The following is a 24977-nucleotide window of genomic DNA, read 5'->3' on the forward strand; positions in this document are numbered from 1 at the left end:
GCCTGCATGGGTTTGTGCTAGGTACTTTGCTTATATGTTATGGTTGTGTAGCTTGCTGTTCTTGTGAGAATCCTAACAGTGGCAGCACAGGCTATCTCTGACTTTTGCCTGCTCTTGGGACACTTTTACTCCTACTGGGTTGGTTTTTTTCAGCCTTAATATGAGGGCATATGCCCATTTTTATTATATGTTTCGTGACATTTTTGGTTAATTCTTCAAGAAGACCTGCTCTTTTCTTAAGGGAAATAACGGATGAATTGATCTGGGAAGAGAAAAGGTTTGTGGCAGGGAGACTGTGAAGAGAGAAGGAAGGGAATATGCAGTCAGAATATAATATATGAAAAAAATTAAAAAATAAAATTTTAATTAATAGGAGGAAAAATTTAAACCAACATTATAAAAAGAAAACATCATTGTGATTTACTTATCAACAGGATTAAAAATAATGCAAAAAATCAGGAGAAAATATTTACAAATCAAATGCTTTTAAGAGGAAAGACTCGTATCAATGGTAGACAGAGGAATCTCTATAGAGTAAGAGACAACAAATAGAATAAATGATTGACAGTTAAGGCCATGCGAAACTATTCAACCTCATTCAAAACTGGAGAAAGCACACAAGTTTAAAATGAGATTAAAATTACATAGTTACTTGACTGAGTACATTTCAAGAGGTTCTGTCATTATCAAGTATGTATGGATGTGGATATGCTCTATTTCATCCAGTTTTGATCGTCATAAAATATTTCAATAACTTTAGAAAACTCACACTTTCCCAAAGACATAAATAGACTCATAGAATGTAACTTAGCAACTATATTCATATACATTATAAAGTTAAAAATTTAATTTTACAGAGAGAGCTATACTTGTTCATATATATATATATATATATATATATATATATGTTTAATAACATCAAATGACAAAATCCTGAAATGTCTTTTATCTAGCTAATTGTTAAACAGAAAATTGCATCTGCATAGTTTAGTAATACCATTTGGAAATAAAATTAACAAGCAATTGATGTATTCAAAATAAAAAAGACTCAAGGACACACATTTCTTATACAAAAGGTAATCCAAAAGATTATTTATTACATATATCCTCCATGACAAGGGTATATTAAGAGTGAATACAGTGATTTCATCTGAAATTAGGATTTTAGATAAGGTTTAAATAGTGTACACCCCTCAAAAGTTTATAGAAACACAAGTTCAAACTTCTTGGCTTCATTTGATGTTTTTTTTTTTCTGATCTATGTTACCAAGAATTTTTTTAATCTACTACACAATATTGTGACTCCAAACAGAGTAAAAGGAAAACCTATGAGTAACGTCTGTTTTTAAGTAACTAGCCTCTAACCAAAATCTATTTCCTGGTCTTGAAAATATTGCCTAAGAGAAAAGGAATTTATAGTGTCATCCAGCTGTGACACCAAGAAACACAACTATAAAAACGAAGGCAAGATCACTCCAAAAATGTAACAGGGTCACTTACATATAAGAAGAGGAAAGGATAGACATAAAATTAACAAACACCTAAATGAATTTAAGTCCCATTCAATAAGAGAGAATTCATGCCAGTATTGAAAACCAACTATCCATAGCTGGTTAAACCATGGAACTTTTAGGAGAGTCTAGTATTGACATTTGATAAAGCAGTAGAACTTTCTAAATACTTTCCTACCTCTTCAAAAAGTCTTTTTGCCACAGATTGGGACAATTACAGAAAGCAACAACTAGTCAAAGTGCAAAACATACAAACAATGAAACACCTGAACAAACCAACAACAATAGCAAAATCAGACAACAAAACAAAAAAACAGAAAGAGAATATAGGATGCTCAACTCCCAATTAATACATTCATAACACAGATCCTCTATATAAGTTTCTTAATTTAAACACATTGTGTGGTGGTGGATATTTCTTTTCTCATTCTACAGGCTGCTATTTTATTCTGTTGATGTTCTTTCCTTTGTAGAATGTTTTCCTTCCATGAAGCTGCATTTGTCAACTATTGGTCTTAATGCCTACACTGCCTACATTATAATAGCTATACTAGTAGATTAGTGCATCTCTCAAGTATCATAAGATAAGCTTTATTTTGCAATAGACAGCAATTAATACAAAGACCAAAAATTAATTAATGTATGTATGAGTCTATAGATTGCTCAGTTCTTAATAAGAAATCCATATTGCATTCTGTCTCCCCAAATTTTAAAGATAATCTTGAAGTGAAAGCTGAAAGACTATAACATACTAAGGAAGTAGATATCTGTAGTAAAGTAGTTTTTCCAGCCATGACAGGACAGTTAGCTGTACCTTTTAACTCAAAAAGTCTAGAAGACACACAAAGATGAGAGGAAAGTTAGGATATGGGATATGAAAGGAATTAGAAGTAATAGAATGGTGGGGGAATCTAAACAAGTTGTAAAAATGCATGAATGAAATTAAAAATAAAACATGTCATATGCTTATACAAAATCCACAGATTAATGATTATATATATATATATAGATACATATATATATATATACATATATATATATATACGTATATATATATGATGAAATGTAATTTGTAAATACACTATAGTTTGTTATTTATTTACTAAATAAAAGAACACTTCACTAAATGCTTGCTTTACCAATAGTCAGTGCTTGGCTGCTCAATAAATCCATTATAATTCAATCTTTTACTAGATATTCCACTCATTGAAACCAAAAAGCAAGATAAATGGACTCAACAATCTGAAAATAAAAACTTTTACAGAAATGAACTTGCCTTCATTATTTCTTCTCACAAGTCTCATTTTTTCCAGGCCAGAGTATATTTTTTATGCATAGTCATATACTAACTGTATTCAGAGTTCTGTATTTCTACTTGGCATACATAATTTTCTCATGATAATTTAACAATATAGTAGCATCTTTGAGAATATTTTCATATAAATTAAATTGTTCATTTTATAGGTAACTTAAACACAAGGAGAAAATTTCATGATACCCATTTTCATAATAAGATTGCATTAGTAAAATTTCTTATGTAAAAGGAAATTGAGTGGAAAATTTTAATCCTCTCTAATTTTTACAGTCTGTTAACCTTTATACAAGTTTTTGTTCTTTTCATTATAAGTCTACTATGACTGACCTTAAGACTCAAGTTTCTGTCTGAGTTCAGGGTAATTTTTAAGAATTGAAGCCTGGATCATATAAAAATGACATAGGGACTAAGAAAAACTATTACATAAAAGTACAACCAATAGTTCTTACATCTGCTATCAATTAATTCATATGCTATCACCTCAAAAGTATAATATTATTGAAGAATAATTTAGAAAAAAATAATAGGAACTGACTTGACTAGGATCTCAGGAGGCTTTAGGAAATCTGCAGCTACAATCCAGGGCTCTTAGGATGCTGTGTCATACATCTCTGTGAAATAAAGTTGGACATAATATACTCAAGTAAGCAAGACATAATGAATTTTTAAGATGCATAAAAGTTCTTTTAAATATCCATAGCATATTCAGGAGAAGACATAGAGACTAGGAATAAACAATTTGATGTAGATTTTTCAGACCAATATTACCATTGATTGCAACCAATAAATAAAGCAATGGAATCTTAGGAACCTGATACCTGCTTTATTAACAAACCATTTATGTCCTCCATAGTATATCTCCTACCATAAATTTCTCATTTGAAAGGATTGATTTGTAAGTAGTACCTGGAAAATGAGAATTTAATTTGATATCTGAACTTCAAACACTGGGAGAGATTCCATACCATGTTTCCCTGTCTCCAGTCAGTTCATTTCATATTTTATAAAAGATCCAGAAAGTAGAGGGAACTCCATGCTATATTCAGAGTCTGAAAAATAGCTACACAGTGTCAGAAAAGTCAAACTCAACATTTCTCACCAAAGAAATTCATGAGATTGTGTGGACAGTAGTTCAAATCACAGATTTTATAGGCATAATACTGTCTACTTGAAATAAAAAATGAACTTTGTAGGGAAACAAGACTATACATCGTAAGAAAAATTCAAAAATATATTAATATTACATAATATAACTTATTAAGAAATCATAAGTTGTCAAACCGCTTCAATTGTGATTAAAACCTTCCTTATTGCCCAGCTACAAAGAGTAATACTTCTTATTTTTTCACATGAACATTTGGTGTCTCCAATTTGCATTACATTTTTGTTTATTCAATTCTCATGTTAGCATCTCATTGCCTCATAATGCATATTTTGCTAGCATTAAATTACAGTGACATCTTGATATTTGCTTGTTACTATGTCTACATTTTCTTTAGTGCTGTTTGTATGAATCTTATGCTCATTCTATAAAATTGGATTTCTATTCTTTATATGTATTAGATAAATCTTTGTTACTTTGTCACTTTTCATTATCATGGTAATGTTTCTGTAATATTTTAGATAATGTGTTGCATACCATAAAGCATTTCAAGTTTTGAGAAATTCTAATTTATTATTTTATAAAAATACCTCTTTGATATCATATTTAATCGCTCATTGAAAAATTAAAGTCATGCCGATTTTTCAAGTTTCTTCCCAGAAGTATTATAATTTTTCATTTTCAGTAAACTCATTAACTTTTCAATATTTTTATAAGTTGTGAGTACATATAGCAAAATTATTTATTAGTTCCCAGTATCATTTTTTATGTGCACTATGCATGAAATGGATTTGGACACTGAGCCAGGCATCAAGCTAGAATGAACAAAGAAGCGCCATCTGCTCTTCCCTTGACTGATATAAGAACAACCCCCAACAAGTGTCACTTTGCCCATTGCTGGGGGAGACAGGGCAGAAGAGCTTTCAAAGAGTATTTTCTTTACATTGTTTTTTAAAAAAAAAAAACAACAGCAACAACAAAACAAAAATAAGTCAGTTACTTATATTGATGATGGTATAATTTGATCTGTTCCACTGATTCATTTCCGCAAAAAATATATATTCTCCTTTAATTTTGCCTTATCCTGAAACTCTAAAAGCTTTTTTTTTTTAACAATTCTTTCTGTACATTGTTCCCTTGTTGCATTTTCCTGTTTAATTTCTCCAGGCTCACATTAATTCTAAAGGTTAGCCTGCACCCCAACATGCATAGTAAAGCCTGACCAAGAGAAGCCATTTTTACTTCAGAGGATGAGTAGGAATGTAATGAACAGAGCTCTTCAATCAGTGGTAGGGCCATATGGTGTGGGGCAGGAGGGGAGCGAAGGCAAGTTGTCAATGTGTGGGATGTGAAAAGAAGTAGGTGTCCTTCAGCATGTGCAATATGGACAAGCAGAGGGATGGTCCCAGGCTGAAATATTTTACTCCTATTGCATCTACTTTCTTCTAGGACTTATACTTGTTGTCTACAAAAGCAGTTTCATTGTCTGGATGGACATAAGACATGTAGCACAATAATATCTTAGATAAAGGCACTAAGTATACATTTTTTTCTCATGTAAAAATAATCTACAAAATAGAAAGTCTGGGTATGTTTTTAAATTATGCTTTTCCACAGACATGGCAAGCAGACTGTAGAGCCAAATTCCTTCTGTTCTGCTGATGAATGTCCCTTTACAAAGACTTTGTTCCCAGATGGCCATTCTATCTCTTCATCTACCCCTCTGAAGAAATAACACTTACTGCTGTTTTGTTGTGTTTTTCTTTTCCTAGCACAATATATTTAGCAGAATTTTACAGTTCCTCACACTAGGGAAGTAACTCTGAATCCAGCTATAGCAGATCCACCCCATTCATGTCCCAAGAATTACTTAATAATCCTAAGACAAATTGAAAATCAATTAGTATTAATTTTCCTTTTAGAGGAAATATTTCCTAGTAGCTTTTAAAGAGATATCATAAATATACTATCTTTTTTTTAATATGTCTTCATGTTTATTTCTCTCAAATAGAGAGTGAGCTCCAAAAGTCAAATTTTTTCCAATTTTATTTATTGGCCAAAATTCACTTTGATAAGATAATAAACATTCACTTGACCCATAGATTGCATTTATAATGTCCTGATCATACTAATAATAATCCATATTTTATTTAACATATAACTATATACAAAAAAATTCTTACATATGTAAAGTGAGTAGGTAAATAAAATCATAGTCCAAGTTCTATTTCCAGTTTAGAACATTTCAAGAGAACACCATATTGATTTCATTGGGACCAGACTTATCTCTGTGTTCCATAAATTTTTAGTGTATCAAAAGCCCACTGCATATTCAGAGCAATCCATCAAATCTTGACAACACATAGTCTAACTTATCAAGTATAAAGTCCAAACAATGGTTCTTGAATTGCCTAACAGAGCTTAAAACAATCTTTGCAAAAAAACTATAGTTGTGTTATTGTAATATTTCATCATCTTAAAGCCAATACAGTGAAAATAGCTCAATATAGATATTTCAAAACATGCAATTTATATTCACAAGAAATTGGTACAAAAGATTCTCCAAATAATTATTTCTTGTTTGAAACCATGACTATGTTAAGTCACCATAAAGTCCAGAAATCTTTTGTTTAATTTAATCCTATATTTATTTATTTATTTATTTATTTATTTACACTACAGATTTTATTCCCCTCCCAGTCCACCCTCTGACTGTTCCACACCCTATGTTGCCACCTCCTCACCTCCCACCCCACCAGACCTCTAAACTCCCTGGGGCCTCCAGTCTTTTGAGGGTTAGATGTATCTTCAAAGCTCAGCTGAACCCCAGATAGTATCTGCCATCCTCTCAGTACCCAGTAGAATGAAGACACTTAAAGCTTAATGATTTTCTAAAGGATTTATATATTTAGAAATGTTTAGTTAACAAGATGTTCATACAATTAGAGTTGTTACACAATATCTAACCTTTTGATAGAAGTTGCTATCCAGGACAGCTTTTGACCCATCTGTGGTTCTCCATGGCTGCTAGCCTCATTCTTCTCTTCTCCTTCCTCTCTTTTCCCCTCCCCTCTTTTTCTCCCCTCTCCTTCATCCCTTCTTCTCTCAGCTCTACCTCTTCTTCTACTGCCTAATCACTGAGCTCTACTGTGAATACAATGTACCAGGATAAATATCCTGCTACAAGCTTCTTGAGATTTTTATATATTTTAGATATTAGCCCTTCTATTAGATGTGGGATTAGTGAAATATTTTCCCATTCTGTGGGTTGCCAATTTGTCCTATTGACTGTCTTTTGATTTATAGAAGCTCTTCAGTTTCATGAGGTCTCATTTATCAATTATTGATTGTTTACCTGACCCATTGATGTTGTGTTCAGGAAATTTCCACTGTGCCAATGAGTTTGAGGCTCTTTCCCACTTTTTCTTCTACACAATTCATTGTATCTGGTTTTATTTTGAGGTCCTTGATCCGCTTGGACTTGAGCTTAAAACATGGTGATAAATATGGATCTAGTTAGACTAGACTTCTAGTTAGACCAGCACCATTTATTAAAGGTTCTGTCTTTGTTTCCATTGTATGTTTCTGGCTCCTTTGTTAAAGATCAAGTGCCCATAAGTGTGTACACCTATTTCTAGGTTTTAAGTTCTATTCCATTGATTGACCTGTCTGTCTCTGTACCCGTAACATGCAGTTTTTAATCACTATTCCTTTGTAGCTTGAGGTCAGGGGTGGTGATTTCCCCAGAAGTTCTTTTGTTCTTAAGAACTGTTTTTACTATCTAGTATCTTGTTTTTTTTTTCTTTCCATATAAGATTGTGAATTGTTCTTTCCATGTCTGTGAAGAACTATGTTGAAATCTTGATGTGGATTGCACTGAATCTGTAGATTGCTTTTGGTAGGATGGCCATTTTTACTATGTTAATCCTACCAATCCATGTACATGGGTGATCTTTCCATCTTCTGAGGTCTTCTTTGGTTTCTTTTTTCAGGGATTTGAAGTTCTTATCATACAGATATTTCACTTGCTTAGTAAAATTTACACCAAGATATTTTATACTATCTGGCTACTGTTAAGGATATTGTTTCCCTAATTTCTTTCTCAGCCATTTATAACTTGTATAAAAGAAAACTACTGATTTGTTTGAGTTAATTTTATATCCAGCCACCTTGCTGAGGTTATTCATCAGCTGTAGATGTTCTCTAGTAGATTTTTTAGGGGGTTGCTTATATATACTAACAAATCATCTGCAAATTGTGATATCTTGATTCTTTCTTTGCCAGTTTGTATCCCCTTGATCTCCTTTAGTTGTATTATTGCTCTAGCTATAATTTTGAGTACAGTACTGAATAGATGCGGGGAGAGTAGTCTTGTCCCTGATTTAAGTGGGATTGCTTCAGGTATGGCTCCATTTGATTTGATATTGGCTGCTGGTGTGCTGTAAATTGCTTTTATTATGTTTAGATACAGGCCTTGAATTCCTGATCTTTCCAATACTTTTAACATGAAGGGGTATTGTATTTTAGGGTACAGAGCTAAACAGATAAAACACAACAGAGAAATCTTTAATGGTCAAGAAGCATTTAAAAAAATGTTCAAAGTCCTTAGTTATCAGTGTACATCAAATAGTACATCAAAATAACCTTGACTTTCCACCTTACACCAACTAGAATGGCTAAGATTAAAACCTCAGGTGACAGCACATGCTAGTGAGGAAGAAGAGAAAGAAGATGACTCCTACATTGCTGGTGGTATTGCAAACTGGTACAACCACTCTGGAAATCAATCTGGAGATTCCTCTGAAAACTGGAAACAGACCTACCTGAAAACCAAGCTATACAATTCTTGGGCATATTCTCAAAAGATGACCCAGAATATCAGAGTGACACATGCTCCATGATGTTGATAGCAGCCTTATTTGATAATAGCCAGAAGTTGGAAACAGATGTTCTATAACAGAAGAATGGATGCAGAAAATGTGGTACATTTACACAATAGAATATTATTTTCAGTGATTAAAAACATGAGCTTCACAAATTTTGCAGGCAAATGAATGTAACTAGAAAATATCATCCCGAGTGAGATAACTCAGACCCAAAACATGGTATGTACTTGCTAATAAATGGGTATTAGCCAAAGAGTATAGAATACTTAAGGTATAACCTGTGGAATTTTAGAACTTTAACAATCAGAAATGCCAAAAGAGGATATTTCAATCTTATTTAGTAGGGGAAAGAAAATAATCACAGGAAGCAGCAGGAGGAAGGAATTTGGGTGGGAAATGGGAGGGGGAGGGGAAAAGTGGAACAGAATCAGGTAAGAGGTAGGGGTGACAGGAGAGAAGGCCAGAGGGCCAGCAAAATGGATGGTAATATGCAGCCTCAGAGGTACAGCGACCCTCTAGAGAGTACCAGAGACACGGGAGGTCACTCCCAGGATTTAATGGAAGTGACCTTACATGAAGTGCCCAACAGAGGGAAAGAGGGAACGTGAAGAGTCTACCTCCAATAAATAAATAGGGCTTCAAGAGGAGGGATGGTATTACCAACCCACAATCAAAATTTCTTGCCAAGAAGTGTTCCATTCTAAAAGAACTGCAGGGACAAAAAAGGAGAGGAGACTGAAGGAAAGGCTATTCTGTGACTGGCCCAACTGGAGATGTACCTCATGGGGAGGCACCAAGGCCTGACACTATTACTGATGCTATTATGTGCTTATAAACAGGAGCCTTGTCTGACTGCCCTCTGAGACACCCAACCAACAGCTGACTGAGACAGATGCAGATACTTACACCCAGTGGACTGAAGTGATAGACCCCTATGGTTGAAAACAGCAGATGAAGAGAGCAACCCTTAGAAAGACCAGTAGTCTTCTATCTTGCCTGGACCCCTGGGAGCTTCCAGGCACTGAGCTAGCAACCACACAACATTCATGATCTGGTCTGAACCCTCAACGCACATATAGTAGAGGACTGCCTGGTCTGACCTCAATGGGAGAAGGTGGGCCGAGTCCTGGAGAGACTTCAGGCTCCAAGGAGCAGGGAGCAGGGAAGGAGGAATGGGATGAGTAATTGTGGGAGGGTGGAACGGGAGAGGGGTCAACGGTTGAATTATAAATAAATAAATACATTTTTTAAAAAAAGAAAAAATGTAACTAGATAATTATTCATACAGTCTGACTTATTATTTTTCTTTTATACTTTCCTTCTCACATGTGGGTGCATTTCAGAGTCACTATTCGTACAATTAGGTACTTATTGCTAACTTTCTCTTAGTATATCTTAGTCTGTTGATGCAGATTGTTGGTACTTGTGTTGGTCATTAAGTGAGCAAAGGATTGATTGGAGGAAAGCGTTAGGAACAATTCCATGTTTTTCAGGTCTTGAGGATGATATTATATTAGAAAAGAGGTGGTATTGTTTATTTTCTCAATCTCAGCAACTATCGGACTTGCTCAGTTGAGTCAGGTACTAAACTATATTTTAATGAATGGAAAAAGCATCTATTTTATTCCCTAATATCATGGTATTATTTAGTAGTAAATCTTAAAATTATTATTTTTTTCTCTTTCTTACATTGATTTCATTTTATTTCCACTTTTTAGCCACTTATAATCACTTGGGTTTTTTTTTTTTTACAAGAAATTATTTAAAGTTCAAATTATTTAAAGAAATTTTACTTTTATGAAGATATGTCTTGAAATAAGGTTGTTTCACATTTCTCCTCCAATTAGAATGTGGATAAATTGGAGGATATAAGGAAGAGCATTCCTTTATTTTTTTTTATATGATTTTGACTTAGTTCACTTAGAAGCCAGCTATTGTAAGATATCAAGATGCTAGAAGTTTCATTGAGGTTTACTAAAAGATTTCCTTGCAAATATCCGTTTTAGAGAAAAAATGACACACCAGAAGAAGAAGCTAAAATTGATGCAGAATCCACAAAAATCTCATTCTATTCCTTAGATGGCTTTGGGTTGTTGAAGATCCTTATAGTTCTTTGTTCTATTGATTGATTAACTGATTGATTGATTGATTGATTGATGGTTTGATTTAGTGTTACATAGAGAGAATGGTTCCCATGTACTACTTAGAAGCAGGCTGCCTGAGAACATGATGTCCCATGGCAAATTAGTACTTTATTCTTCTAGGGTTGAAGTACGTATAAAGAAGTCAGACATGCATATATGCATTTATCTATCTATGTGTGCATCCATGTCTATCTATCTATCTATCTATCTATCTATCTATCTATCTATCTATCTATCTTTCAGTATCATTTCTAATTGTGCAATTAGCAAAATATAATTTTAGCCAATGCTACCACTTAGATAATAATTAATATTTAATAATAAAATTAAAATTAATACATAAGTATGATCAGCATGCATGTGTATCTACTTTGTTTTCTAAAAACATCATATATAACACTGGGAAGCAAGAAATACATTTTATCTTTTTCTCTGCAAGAAATATTTATAAGTTACAGAGTATCAAATATTAAAAATTGATAAATTTATTCTATCATACCAGAAACTGTTTTATTTACTGTTTGTTCGGGTGTGCAGCAGAAAATTCCATGTAGTCACTCTGTATAAGCAGGTTTATGACACCTTCATTAACCAAATGGAGTCAAGTTCCTCTAGCTCAGTCACATTATAGTTCTAGTACCTCTGAGAATCAGAGACAGTGTATGATGCTTGTATCTATGAGTTGTAGAGCCAATAATACACTGAGACTACATTTGCTTTAATCACAAAGATAAACAAAGATGTTCTGTTATATCTGACAAGTGGAGCGCACATTAGCCTGGATAACAATCCTTGCTGTGTTGAATGATATTTCAGATTTATAAACACCAGGATCCCATATGGAGGGCGATATTGACACATCTCCCATCAAAACATTTACGTATTCACATGTCACTTATACTCTCTATTCTCTTACCTACATATGACTGTTGAATATACTACACATTGAATATATTAGTCATTATATAGGGGAGCCTTGATATATTAGTGAGTGAAATTTTCTATGGATAGTAAAAGAATTTACAGTGTTCAGCACTTATTTGAGCTGCTGTTTTAGAATAAGTTTCAGATACTTTGAAAATTGTAAATTTCCTGTAGTTTCAGTTCTAGTTGTCCACTACTCACTATTATGACATTATTTAACTAGTGTGCCTCATATTTGACTCTGCAATGACCTTTATTTTTCATAATCCTTATTCAAATGGCTCATAGTCCATAAGAAGCTACAGTAGTTCATTTCAGTGTGCTATCTGCTGACATAGATTGTCAAAAGCAGCCTGGATATATTCACTGCTTTCATAGCCATGCCAAACTCTGCATCCTAATCTTTCTTACTCTACTTTCCTCTTAATAGTCTGTATTCTAGTATCATTTCTTCTACTCTCTCCACCATGTGAATGGGTGAGATGTATGTCTCCCATGTGTTGTGACTCTGAACTTCTCTCATTTCTATGGCTGATGTGTCTGTCCACTCTCTCTGCAGCACTCTTGCAATAAGATTATTTGAGATAATCTTACTCAAGATTATCTTCTTGTACGACAGATGTTCTTCTTCTACTACTATAGCATAAGATCCTAGTGACTAACCAAAATCTGCTATATACCTCATGACTTGGGTCACAGAACTCTCTTCTGAGCCAGCAATCGAATAAAGAAAGGACAGACACACAGACATGTATACAATGAAGCTGGAGTTTTGTGATTTTCCCAAACAGCTATAATTCTTAACCTCAGCAGGTTTATTAGGCAATGTCATTTCCAGTTTCCAATGGGTCAATTAATCTCAGAGTCCTCAAAAAGCTGTGTCCATGTCAAAATACATATTCATTTAGGACTTCATTCACTCAAGGCTTGCTCAGCTCCCTACATAATCACTGTCAGCCTTGATTATGGATCACTGAGGCATGCCCATAGCATTGCCATAAATGAACTGCATAGGTATCTATAATACTAAAGGTGCCCAGAACACTAAAACCTATATGTTTTATTAATTATAATAAATATAATAAATAACTATGTGTAGTTATTGTGCTATATTACTAAGGACTATATTTACATATTTACCATTGGTCAAAAGTTAGTTTCTGTGTTTATGTGTGGGATGTTTATATTTTTGATAAATGTATATTAAAGAGAAAATAGAAATAAATGAATATTAAAGCCCAAGCCACTGTAATAATAGTTAAAACATGGGGATCTTTTAGTTTCATGGAACTTAGCTCATTGCTATAAATTTAGTTCCATCCCTAATTTGCTTGCAAAGAGCCTGTAGAAAGTAAAATCTGTGTTTTGAAATATAAATCACTGCATGTGCAAGACTATTCAAAGGCTGTAAGCTCAAAATATTGTGAGTCCTATGTAGAAAATAAGCAATCACTTAAATATTTTGTATTTTCTAATTTGTATAGAATATAAGCATAGTTAAATATTTTTAAATGTTAAAAGAATTAGTAGAGACTATTGTAATTTTAAATATGATGAATATGGCTTTAACATGAATATATAATGACAGTTTATGTTGAACTTAAAATATTATTTTATATCAACTCTCATATCTCAAAACTACGAGATGTTCAGGACAAATCTTTAGTGTCTTTAGCATTAATTATTTTGTTTTTAAGAATAACAAAGAAGTAGCAGACAGGCACTTTTAGACCAAGTGTATTCGTTTTTTGTCTTCGATTCTTTTAGAAACCGACTTTAATTATAAGGAGATAACTAGAAGTGTTATGACCTGAATTCAAATTAATATTTGATTAAATTTCACAACACAGCATGGGGTTATAGCTGGAATGAACAGTTTGATGAAATTACAATTACTTAGTAATAGATATTAAGCTAAGTAACTATTAAATTGCTAATTTTCAGAGTGTGATAGCAAGAGCCAGAGGAATAATACAGATTTTCTACAAATTTAAAATTGGTAGACATTCAGAGGTTTGGGACTGTGTGGTTGAATAATTCTTGATCATATTTTGCATTGAATACAGGCCTCATATGTATGATGAAGTTTTAAAAACTCATTGAAATCAGTGATGAAACTGAAAGTACAAATACTTGTTATTCTTAATTTGCATTTTCAACTGCCAACAGGAATTTGGCAACAGGGATTTGTTATGTATTAAAGAAAACAAACAAACCTAAAAAGCATGACTTGTATCATTTGCAAATGTAAAAGAAGTCAGCAAATGGGAACCATTTGGAAAAGAAGTCCATGTCAGAAAATAATTATTTCATTTTATTTATCTATTTATCTATTTATTTTTAGAATGTAAAAGGAGACATTGTTTTACGAAATCATGAAAGAGAAAAGGACACCAGAATGGGTTTCAATGTCAACCTAAGCTGTTAGGATCAGGACTATGTATTAGTTTCTAGAATAGTACAGTTTCTTGTGTCGACCTGACTACAAGAATCAATAGCATAAAAGCAAACTGACAAATTCTAACAGGGGATGTGGTTAAAAACACTAACAAATTAACAGTTTTAATTGTCTTATTTTTCTATTGCTTAGACAAAAGCATCTTGAAGAAGGAAGGGTTTATTTTAGCAGACATTTTAAAGTATAGTCTACAATGAGAGAAAAACACTTTGCTAGGCAGTTGCTTTTGAGAAGAAGGGAACTATTTCAGCTTAGGTTTGCTTCTTTGACAGGAATTTGAATCTTCATATGATGGAACCCTCCATGGGTAGAGTTTTACCACTGAGACATTATTCCTATTGTACCAGTGCGGCACAAATTTTTTTCTTCAATGTTGCTTATCTCATGACCAAGTATGGTAATGGTAACTAAGCTACAATCCTAGACCCAGAGAGGTGAGGGAAAGAATAGGAGTCTGGTTGGGAATTCATGGATCTCTCTGGGAAGAGAATAGATTTTGCTTGTGGACTTGAGGTATGTAGGGATCAGCTTGAGGTGAAACATGGGATGGAGGTGTGCGTGTGTGTGTATGTGTGTGTGTGTGTATGTGTGTGTGTGTGTGTATGTGTGTGTGTGTGTGTAAATGTAGAGCTGAGTCAACTTCCTGGAATCTATGAGGTTGACCCTACTAAGGACTTCTTGTAACGGGGGGAAATGTAGTCTCAAGTAAGATTTCTTGTAGGCAAGGTTTCGGGTAGCATTATTGAGTTGTATTGGGACTGAAAGAGTCCCCTGTATATTTGCAAGTAATGCAGGCTAGTATTAAAACAGAGGGTTTCTCACTGAAAACTGAAAATGGGGCTCCATTGTTGAGGGTAACATGCACACAGGTAATTGAACGTGGAAAAGTCTAACCAGTTATTTCATAGAGCCTTCACTGCTTTGTTCTAGTCTCTTTGGTGCACAAAGGTGCTCTTAAGACTGCAGCCCTGCTTACACACTGAAGGCCTAAAATCAGCCATAAGCCTAAAATCAGCAATAGGCCTGTCACACATGTATACTAACACCAAGTCTTGGGTCTCAGTGGAAAAACATTGAAACAGATGGCTATAAGCTAATGTAAACAGGCAGCTTTTGTGGAAACTTACAAGCCTGAGTAGTCATAGACCTTGTAAATAGGTAGCCTTGGCAGACAATACCAATTTAGATAAGGACAAACAAGTCATAAGCAGAGTCATAGTGACTTGTCCCCTGAACCTTCACCCAGCCGATACCCAGTGCTGGAAGATATCTATATTCCCCCTGAACACCCACACTCCAGTTTCATTCCCTTCCCCACATCCTGCCTTTCTGTGTTTATTACCCCTGTGTAAATGAATTATGATTTGAGAAAAAATAAATTATTAAAAAAAACAAAAAACAAAAAAAGACTTCCAACAAAAGAAATGTGGACACCAGCCTAGCCAAAAAATCATAGGCCAACAAACAGTGCTGCCTACAAGATGGACTGTTATTCTTATTGTACCAGTGCAGCATAATTTTTTTTCTTCAGTGTTGCTGGCAACACATCACTTGTGGAAGTTATCAACCGATATCCAATCTAACTTGATGCCCACTCCATGAGAGACATTCATGTTTGTCACTGAATAAATGACCAGGAACCTGAGATTGGATAACCCACAAGCCTTGTATAGAATTAAATACAACTAGTCTGAAAAATAAATCAGTGAAATGATTCCTAATGATATTCTGCTATACTCAAAGATTGGTGTTTTGTCCAGTTATTATCAGAGAGGTTTCTTCTAAAAGGAGATGGGATCAGATGTAGAGACACACAGACATTATGCAGAGTGAGAATCTAATTGGAGGGCTCCATTGAGCCCTTTTTCTTCTATCTCAGGGAATTCCATGAAAGAGGGCACAGAAAGATTGTAGAAGTCAGAGGAGATGGAGCACACCAGGAGAACATGGTCCAGTAAGTAAACAAAGCTCATATGGACTCACAGAGACTAGAACCATGAGCACAGGGACTGTACAAGTCTGCACCAAGTCCTCTGTGTATGTGTTGTAGCTGCTAGCGTACTGTTTTTGTGGGACTCCTAATTGTGGAAGTGGGTGTGTCTGTGACTCGTTTTCCTGCTCTTGGGACTCTTTTCCTCTGGTTGGGTTGCCTTGTCCAGCTTCAGTGTGAGAGTTTTTGCCTTGTGTCATTGTATTTTTTTTTTTGCCATGTTTGGTTGTTTTCTCTTACAGGCATGTTCTTTCCTGATGGGACACTGAGGAGTAATGAATTGGGGAAGAAAAGATCGGGGGCGGGGGTGGGGAATGGCATGGCAGGAGTGGAGGAAGAAAAAACTGTGGTCAGACCGTTGCATGAGAGAATAGTCTATTTTAAAAAATGTATCCCTACTTCTAAACAAAACAAGTATATTTTCATTCATAACACCATTCTGACGTTCTGTCTTCAGATTTCTTCTGCCAAACAAATGTTTACATTATCTTTAAATTAAACTTAACTCAAGTTCTCTGGGCATGGACAGAATAAAGTCAAATTCTTTCCTAGAAAATTACACAAATGACTCCAAGCATGGTTTCTGATGGAATTCCTGTTTCTCCCTAAAACATATGAGCTAGGCCTCTGCCTGTTTCTCATAGCGTTCTTATTGCCAAAGTTCACACAAGCATGGCTTATTAACATCTTCCTAGATCTTAATAGTTCAAACTTGCAATCTTTCTTTCCTACTCCAACCACAGAATTGTTCCAAAGGCTTAAGTACTACTTAATCAGATCTAATACTACAATGTCGAAACCCTGAGTACTAATGTTTCTCTTACTTGTCTCTTTTTCTTTTATATGGCCTGACATATACAACTTAAGTAAGGAAAAGACTATTTTAGCCAACAGTTCAGTCTTTAGTCCATCATAACAGTGAAGTCAAGGCCACGGAGGCTTAAAGCAGCTGGTCACATCATCACTATAGTCAGAAGAGACAAAGAACTAGATGCATGCTATTTCTCAGTTCACTTTTTCATTACAGTACTTGAAGAATTCCATTCCATTGCAATGGTTAGTCCACAATTTAGAAAAAATATCTCAATGAGTATATAAAAATAATGTCCAATGGGCAAGTACAGAGGTCCATTCAAGATTATTCTGGAAGCTGTCAAATTAACAGTTAACACTAACCACTAAAATATACACTTAAAATGTAGTGTGAGGTTTCATATTCAGAGAAAAGTCAAGAAAGGACTAAAGTTTCCTTTTTTAAGGACAGAGTTATCTTTCAGATAATCTCTACAACCTCAATTCAGATTTGCTAGTCATAGATGACAGAAGGCTAGAAACTAGCTTTGACTAGTAATACTAACTAAGGATGATGAGGTTGGACTTGGCCCTGGGAGCTCATGCAAAGTTAGGTTTGTCTTTGAATTGCCAACTACCTATGCATTATGAATGAGCCAGCCTTTGAGACTCAAATTTCTCAGATCATATATATAGGATTTGCACTAATTAGTAGTAGAACCATGACAACATTAGAGTTCTCTAATCCAAAAAAGACCCACAGCTTTCCCATTTTAAAAGGCAAGAATTCTAAAGAATTTATACTTATTTACTGTGAGCAAGGTAGTATAATGATTAAATCCACAAAATTGGAAGATTAACCTAATGAGCTATACAGTTTAACTCTTATGGCAAGGTCACTTGGATGGTCCCAATGTCTAAGGAAGATGAAATGAGAAGCTGGCAGACAGAATATATTATAGAAGATGATGCGCTAGTCAATACCACTGGGAGAGTAAAAAAATACAGGGAAAAAGTAAGAGGTATACAGCTTCTAGCAGTGTTGTATGTGAGAAGTTTTACCAGAATCTTCCTGAAGAGTTTTCATCTATAAAGATGAATGCAGAATGTTTGGAATGAAGCTGTCCAACTGCCAACTGGAAACTCAGACTTGAATTTTTTACAATCCATGCAGGTAGGGGGCATGAAAAACCTCAAATGCTTAGAAATATTAAAGGAATAAGCTGTACTGCAAACAATGAATTATCTTGAATGTTGAGTATTGAGCAAAGACGCCCAACTAAAGGAAATGATTGTTATGAGCTTTAAGAGATTGGTGTCTTGTTCTTTCAGGCCTTGCTTCTCTGAGACAAGCAAGACCTTTAGTTCACTTCCTGGTTATAAGGTCTGATGAAGAAACTAACTCAATAAAATACATTCACTATGAGAATTAGGCAAACATGACTCTAAGGTTCATTCTGTGGGTTACCTGGCAGATAGAACTTTACTCACATTTTCAGAATTGGTAAATAACAACAACAAAAATTGGGGATTAAAGTTGAAACAACCAAATTTACCAAGGGAAAACATTGCATGAGTACACTGTAGTTGTCATCAAACACACCAGAAGAGAGCATCGGATCCCATTATAGATGGTTGTGAGCCATCATTTGGTTGCTGGGAATTGAACATGTGGTTGCTGGAAATTTAAGAGAAAATGTTCTATGAAGAAGAGAAATTGAGGAAGAAGAGATACTCAATGAATTTTATATGTAAAACAGGAATATAAAAGCAGTTGTGCTTTTGAACAGAAAAGAATAGGAAAAATCTGAGTGTTAGTCAAGAAGAACAGGATGGAAAAGGAAGAGTATAGGCAAAATGCTCATCAACAATAACTTGATGCCCAGATTTTAGGAAAATAGAATAAATAATGTTAAAAATTAGAGTGATAACAGATAAATTATAAGAATACCAATTACCTTGCATTATCTTGATGAGATGCATATAAGCATATCTATGCATGCATAGATATGCATGCATCCCCTGTTAAGCTTTCAAATAACTAATATTTCTAAACTTACTTCTTGGATGAAGTATTGTGCTTTCTCTGCTTTTTTTGTGTGCTATAATGTAGCAATGTTAGAGTAATTACAAAATCACCAACCACATAAGAAAATTTGTGACCTAAGAACTGGAAGGGATAATTTTTGATTTGCATAATTACATAACTCCACAGTTCTGGCTTCAGTAAAATACAGAAAGTGTTCTTGTTTCAATACTTAAAGGATATTTTAAATATTTATCAGCTGTGCATCATTTAGTGACCTCGATAATCCACCAAGAGAATAAGAGAGTTTGGCTCAACACCGCCCATCTCCTCTGGAAAGAAACTGAGAGTTTTAGTCATGGATAAACCTTAACTTGTCTATGAAAAGAAGGAACTCCATGAACAGATGGTTGACTGCAAGATTTTGCCACATTTCAAGTTTTTCTCTGAAAGCCACCAACAGCCTTGGATCACTCTATTTACAAAGAAGGAACAAAGAGCTGGTGAATCTAAAGTTGTCAACTATAACTAAAAACAGCAAATGCAAGGGCTAGCGAGATGGCTCAGCAGAAAAGAGCACTAGCTGCTCTTCAAGAGGGCCTGAGTTCAATTCCCAGAACCCACATGGTGTCTTACTTGATACCTTCTTTGGCCTGTGGATCTATAATACATAGAATTTAAAAAGTTTCAGCAAATGCAGCAGTGTCTTCAATAACAATTTAAAATACTAGAATTAATTTATTTGGTGAAAATGTTTCTACACATGCAGAAGGACAAAGTAGTCCTATTAGATATTAACAGAGACTATTATGTTGAGCGAGACAATCTTGACCTGTGTGCTTAAAGTGCGAGGGCACAGAGTAGAACAGGTGTTTGTGTTGGGCCACCCTGTGCTCTCAACTCTCAGGTTTGTCCTTCCTCTTTTCTGCAGCCATCTGGAGAGCTGCAGAGGTCAGCGAGGCAACTCATCCTTCACATTTCAGTTTTCCTCATCACCTGATGGACTCTACAACCTAGGTACATGATTTTTTTTTTTAATTTCCTAGCCCATTAATAGCTTCCTTACAACTGTTTTCTTATTTGTTTTTCTTTCTCTCACTTACAAACATGCAGCTTACTGATTTCATGCAGGTTTTCTTCGAGTATTCTATGACTTTTTTTTGTTAGAACAAGCTGACTGAAAAAAAAGTGTTTTGTTTTACCGGAAGACTCTTTTGTTTTTAACACATATTTATTATTTATTCCTTGAGGATTCCATACAATATATTTTATCATATTCTTTTCCTTCCACCAACTCATAACAGATCTATTCCTCCCTACCCAACCAACTTCATGTTTTTTTCACTTCACACACACACACACACACACACACACACACAAACACACACACACACACATGCCCACATGTATGCCCATTCACACACACATACAAACACATGCGTAACTACTTCTGAGCAAGAAGCCTGATTAAAATATGATTGACACACCTAGTGTCAGTACATTTAAAACAACAACAACAGCAACAATAACAACAACAAGTCCCTGGTTTTCTCTCTCTTGGTAGCTGTCAATTACAAATAGCTTCTTGTCCAGGAGTGGTACTTGAGGCTTTACAGCTGGAAATTTTAAGAGGCTTGTCATTCTAAATGTTTCTGTGAGTAATTATGTCTCTCAGTTCCACTGTGTCTAAAAATCGCTGTTCTCTTACACTCATCTAATACCTCGGCCCTCACAGAATAAATGAAGTTCCAAGAGAATGTTTAGCAACACCCAGCACATCCAAAAAAATTAATAATAATAATAATAATAATAAAAATAATAATAAAGGTAGGTTTCTGACTCATCAATTCTGATAAGGCCAAGCAGCTGTATGTTATTTTTCCTCACACGTCTGATACTTCAGATTAAAAATCTTGCTGTAAATCTGGAGAGTTGGAGATTACAGGCTTCAGTGGGCTTTGTTTTTATTCTCAAAACAGGCACTGAACTATCTCAAAACTTGGCTTACCTGAAATTTATGACTGCACTCTTCACACAGAATGGATATAGCTAATAACCATAGAGACTCAGCCATGGGCTTTTTCTAATCTAGTCTTAGGAATCACTAGTTTTTCTGTCCATTATTTCCTTTGATTGATAGCACACAGCTCTTAGATTCAAAACTATGACCTTATATTTAATGAGATGTTTTTTAAAAATTGTATTAGCCAGGAGCTTATAAAGGAACAGAACCGATGAATGAATTTACATACATACATATATATTTACTAGGCCGTCTTTAAAGTAGTAGCAACAGAAGATTCACACTGAAGAACTGAGAACCAAGTCTCAGTTCAGTCTTTGAAGCTTTGTTCCTCTGTAGGCAGTCATAGGAGTCCCAAAATGTCTGTCTTTTACTGCAGACTGTATGTGTGTGTGTGTGTGTGTGTGTGTGTGTGTGTGTGTGTGTGTAAACCTAGGCCTTACCACCTGCACCACAGCTCCAAAATAATGACTTGGAAGCTTATTATTTATGAATAAATGCCTAGATCATGAGCTAGATTTTTCCCCAACTAAGTTGTAACTTATATTAACCAGGTTACACTATTCTGTGTTTGCTACAGTCTAGTTACCTCTCCTCAGTTTATTTTTTATTTTTTTATTTTTTTCTCCTCAGTTTTATATGTCCAAGTATCTCCGAGTCTGGGCAGGGAATCTCCTGCTCTTGAGTGTTTCCCAGAATTCCTATTTCTCACTGTCAGATGTCCCACCTTTCAATCCTGCCTCGGCTCCTTGGACATCAGATTTTTATTGTCAAATTATGCTTCTTCACAGAGCACAATGTGTGTGTGTGTGTGTGTGTGTGTGCATGTGTGTGTGTTTGTGGTGTTTGAGGGATACAACAAATAGCTCCTAGGTTCACCAAGTGGAGTGTCTGAGCAGTCACAATTTCTTCTAAGTTTGCTAGAGAGTTGCTAGCCTTTACTCCATAGTCAAAGGTTGGAAATGCAGCTACGGATATTAGAAAAGAAATCAACAGTAGCAACAAGAAGATTTAACTTGGCAGCAGGAGAGATGTTCTTCATTCTGTCTTTTTTATCTAGGCTACCACATGCCACCCACAACTGGGTTTGGTCTTCCCACATCAATCAAGGCAAAGAGGACACTTCTGAGGTGAGGCTCCCTACTCAAGTGATCATAATTTTAGGCAAGTTGACATTAAAACCAACAGTAATAAAAATAACTATTTTAGCCAGTTTTTCTGTCTCTCTTCCATTAATTTAGCTGTATGTTGTTCCTTTCACAGTCATGCTGAGAAAGTGGTTTCCAGGTGATTTATAAACAGTGTCCCACAGACTTCTAACCCCAGCATCTTCTCAATGTCCTTGTACTCATTCTACTTAAAAAGTTGCCAAATTTCTTTCTGATTTTCAGCTGAAATTGTTCACTCAGTCCTCACAGTGGTAATCATAAATGTGCTTACTATGTATTTACTACATACTACATACTGATTCTATGCACAAGTGGGTGAGTCCTAACTATAGCCCTATGGTACACATATCTTACAGTAGCTATGCATTTGGCCCCAACTCCTTTCCAGATAACAGCACCATGTAATAATCTCAAAAAGTTAGACATAAGTTACGTAATATGTAAGAAAGTGGATTAAATTGGATATCACAGTGTAGTCGAGATTCAGGAAGACACATACTATATGTTTTATCTTATACATGGAAAACAGAAGCAATAAAGAACAGGAAAAAGGGCATGAAATTAAACAGGACACACTAGGTGGCTAGAAGGGAATGAAGGAACAGCACAAGAAATCCCTAAGAACAGTTTTCTAAGATAAGCCATTCACAGAGTGACAAAGACTGTAGGAATCCACTTCCATGAGGTACTTAGAAAAGTCAAGATCACAGAGACAATGAAATGATTGTTACCAAAAACTGAGGGAAGGAGGGGTTCATGGTTTAATGCTTATGAATCTTCAGTTTTACACAATAAAATGAATGCTAGAGATGCATGCTGGCAATGATTGCACACACACAACAAATGTATTTACCCAACATCAATGAACTGTTCACTTCCATATGGCTAGAAAATGATAGAATTTTACAAATATTTTTTGGCTTGCACAGTAACTACAGAGACTCAGGACAGATAAGTTTCCAGCATGCACAGACGAGGTGGGTATGGAATCTCTACCCTAGATAAGGAGCCATGGGCAACTGATAAACATCAGTTTCCTGGGTTATCCTGGGAGAGTTAGTGTTATTTTTAAGGGTGTGGCCTGTGGTTGATTGACCACACATATACAGGAAGCATAAACTGTCCTTGATGAGCTTAAAAACTTAAAGAAAATCTAAAGTTGGCTGAGTAGGGGAGGGGAAACTGGATCTGAGAAGAGCTGGGAAGGAGTTTGAATAATGTTAAAATCCATTACAAGAAATTCTTAAGAACTTAATAAAATTGAGAAAAATAAAAGAACTATGGTTATGTATATTTTAGCACAATTAAAAATTAGAAGTAAAAACTGCCAGTTTGGGTGGCTATGAAGTTAGCCTAGAAGGCAGAGCACTTGCTACACAAATGAAAGGAAATATGTTCAAGTACCTAAGTTTGAGTCTCCAGCACCACATAAATGTAGGTTTGTACTTTTTTATTATTTTTTATTTACATTCCAGCCATTGCTCCCCTTTTGTCCCCCCTTCCCATAGTTCCTCATCCCATTTCTTCTCTCCCTTGCCTCTGAAAGCCTCCCTCCTAACAGTCCCCCTCCTTCACTGGGGCCTCAAGTCTCTCAAGTATTAGGCTTAGGTTCTTCCACAGAGCATACACACACACACACACACACACACACACACACACACACATGTGCAAGGGGGCTAGGAACAGCCTGTGTATGCTGCTTGGTTGCAGGCTGAGTCTCTGAAATCTTCCTGGCGTCTGGGTCAGTTGAGACTGCTGGTCTTCCTATGTGGTTGCTATCCCCTTCAGCTTCTTCAATCCTTCCCCTTATTCAACCATAGAGGTCCTCGAATTCAGTCCAATGCTTTGGTGTAAGTATCTGAGTCTGTCTCAGTCAGAAAAGGTGGTCCAATGATCAGCCCAACTTGGGATCCATCTCATGGGGCAAGACCAAGTCCTGAGGCTTATACTTTTTCAAAAACCTACTTTAATAAGCATTCTTAAACTCTTCAACCTCCCTAATAGCCCACCAACCAAAGGTAGAGGTGCAAGATTGCTAATCGGACAAGGGAGACATGGACCAATTTGGAAGTAGTTCTTTGAGGTGATTCCAATCTTGTCAGCAGTCTAGTCCACTAGCAACACCCCAAACATGAATCAGCAGCAGATCCATCAAGAAGAAGCTGTGAGGGTACGCTGATTGGCACAGGTCCTCTCAAGAGGCAAGGAGAAGCTGGAGCACCATTAGCAGTTCTTTGGTGCTTTTTTTTTCTATAAAGTTACAACAAATGAAAATCAGAGAAGACTAGCAAGGTGAGCCAATGATAGCATTGTCCACTGTTTTTTTAGATTACACTCTTTTCAACCGTCACATATCCTCTCTTGCATCAATTCCAGCAAAACAGCACTTGTCCTTTCACAAGATAGTTTCCAGAAAAACACAATGTTTCTGTTCTCTGCTTTGTATCATTTCATCTGTCTGCTTCAATAAAACTTTCTCTTATACGACAGTTTCCAGAAAACCATTACATGACATAACTGAGTCTCCAACAGCACTAGAAATTTCCAATTTATAAATTTATATAAAAGTATGATACTGTCACACACACACACAAACACACACACACACACACACACACACACACACACACACACACA

The 24977-nt window shown here is 35.3% G+C and overlaps 1 non-coding gene and 1 pseudogene across 1 annotated transcript; both read right to left on the minus strand.

The window, feature by feature from the left end:
• Window positions 1–24977, minus strand: part of LOC114608255 — an 85854-nt pseudogene that overhangs the window by 12947 nt on the left and 47930 nt on the right.
• On the minus strand, window positions 4694–4833 carry LOC114608272. Its single transcript, XR_003709341.1, has one exon. It is a non-coding gene; the product is annotated as a small nucleolar RNA SNORA48 (small nucleolar RNA).

This window comes from Grammomys surdaster, unplaced genomic scaffold (genome assembly GCF_004785775.1).
Source record: "Grammomys surdaster isolate TR1022 unplaced genomic scaffold, NIH_TR_1.0 125888, whole genome shotgun sequence".
Lineage (NCBI taxonomy): Eukaryota > Metazoa > Chordata > Mammalia > Rodentia > Muridae > Grammomys > Grammomys surdaster.